The following is a 2434-nucleotide window of genomic DNA, read 5'->3' as shown; positions in this document are numbered from 1 at the left end:
CCTTGTTTAATAAGGATAAATAGTCTGTCATTTATGAACTAATAAGAGTTTCTCTGGATTCTTGATTTGATAAACGTAGATGTTGGTTCTCCATGTTTGATTATATAAAGCAGATGGTACATTCTAAGTTTGTTCTGTATTTGTAATCTAACAGGAGTTTCAGTCTTGCTGCGATATTAAAAGATTAATACCAGATGTTGATCTAAGGTAATAAACCAGTAGGCGTTTCATTTTATTGAGATTTTATATGATGGACCAACACAAAGAAGCAGGAGGAAAATTATTACGGTTTAAACTGGATATTTTTTTTTTGCCAGTGAACTCTAATGCTGCTTTCATGAAACGGCGTTAGATATCTCACACTCCATCAGGATTGACCACAACCTACTTAGATGTGATAACTCTGGTGGGAGAATGCTTTGATAGGAGCAGCTGTTGGTTTTGCTGTTCCTTCATGGAACCGTGGCAAGAAGAAAGACATGGTAAGAAAGACATAAAAAGTTGAAGAGTACACAACAAACAATAAGAACGTTGCTCTGGTCAAATGAGAGCGACACTGACCTTTTGGCCTAAACCCAAATTGCTCCATGCAACATTTTGCCTCATTTGCTTCATAAAAATGAACTCCAGGTTTTTATTTGCAAATAAGTCCGATAACAACAGGCCAATTTTTCTCTCCACTTTCTTTTTTGGCATGCCCTACTTTGTTTTCGTCTATCCAATCATATCCCAATAAAATCCAGTGAAGATTGTGGCTGTAATGCGTGCGTAAAGTTCAAGGGTATAATGTGTTTGCAAGGCAACGCAGTTAAATATATACAAATTTCTTCCGGCGCCGCCGTCATGGATTGATAGTGTATTAGTCTTGACAAGTATACCCACTGTGTCATTCATCTTTGAGCATTCAAATTACATTATTGCGCTGAATTGTCCCCAGGCTTACTCAGCAAGAGATTTACATCATGCAAGTTCCTCTGATCCTCGTATCACGTAGAATCCGGCGCACCTTCCAACACTGACTGCACACTTTGTCGCTTATATCGTCACGCCTGCAACGTGACCCGGCATTTGTAGACCGCTAATTTGAAAAGACTGGAGACTTGTAGGTTGTCGTATCAGTAACCACGCTACAACCTTGACCCACATGATGCGGTGAAGACATGTCAGATTGTATTTTCTATTAGAAGGAAACCTGGCTCCTGTGGCTGAAAAACACTGAGATGATACATGTCTGTGGTTTGTTGATATGTGAGCTGACAACGTCTTCATGTTAGAAGTGGATTGTTATTTGTAACCTTACATGTATGCTACCTTTAGCTGACTTGCACACCGACATCGGTCTTCGGCATAAAAGCGGTGGCATCAGAACCTTTGCCGTCTCCTGTCATTCTGTTGGTATTCACTGTGTGATTATTTCCAGTGATTAGACTTTAAAGAAAAAAGAGACAGTCATTACGTTCATCATTTTGTAATGACTGCACATTCTAAAAGAATGACATGGTTTAAACTTTATTGCAGCTCAAACATCAATGTGCTATGAAGCTGGATACGACTTAAATATGTTTGTTTAATAAAATGAAACACGTTGGCATAGTGATACTTTGACAATAAAAGAAAAACGCTGGTGTTCTTTGTGAATTATTTTCTATTAGCCGATATGCCCTATTCAAAATTTCGGCAAGACAAAGACGTTAAAAGTCTGTTTCCTCAACCCTTTTGATCAAGCCTTACACATTTGGCTAAAGGTTAAGACATCAAGGGAAATCTTTGCATAGACTTCTTTTTCCTTTTGTATTTCGGTCAAGTACTCGCAATGTTTAGACGGCAGGTAATACCAATTTTCATTTAAGTGTTGCATTCCAGCTACGCTATGTTGCTCTGAGTATTTGATTGTCTCCCTCTGTACTCATATACAGTTTAGTGGACTTAAATTCTTAATCTATTGAGTTTAGCATGGTGTCAAGTGCTACAACTCTTCTAGGAACGGTTTCTAACAGGATTAGTTTTTAGAAGTGCAACTGTGAGATCTGACGATGATGTCATACTACTTGACTTAGATCACTGTCTGCTTTGTCTGTAGCTGCCTGGCCATGGATTCCTCTCTTCTGTAATTAACTAGTACCGGTAGTACATTTCAAACAAAGGCGTAGACGTTCTTGTGACAGCAGGTCTTAGCAATGTGTCTTTGAAAAACAGAACAAAGAAGCCACATTTTAAGATTGTTTTTGACACCAACACAACATTATAAGCACATGTTTAATGCATACTATGGATTAAATAAGGACAAAAACAGGAAGCAGGAAATAGCAGTTTGTCTCCAATTCTGTTTAGATTGCAAGGGGAGACGGTTCTACAACTGTCTCAGTGAGGTTTTTACCTTTCTTGCCAACTTCTTTATTGCGCATTATAAGATAAACTTGAGTGTTAATCAAGC

The sequence above is a fragment of the Gambusia affinis genome, linkage group LG23, assembly GCF_019740435.1.
Source record: "Gambusia affinis linkage group LG23, SWU_Gaff_1.0, whole genome shotgun sequence".
Lineage (NCBI taxonomy): Eukaryota > Metazoa > Chordata > Actinopteri > Cyprinodontiformes > Poeciliidae > Gambusia > Gambusia affinis.
Note: the sequence above shows the minus strand (reverse complement) of the source record.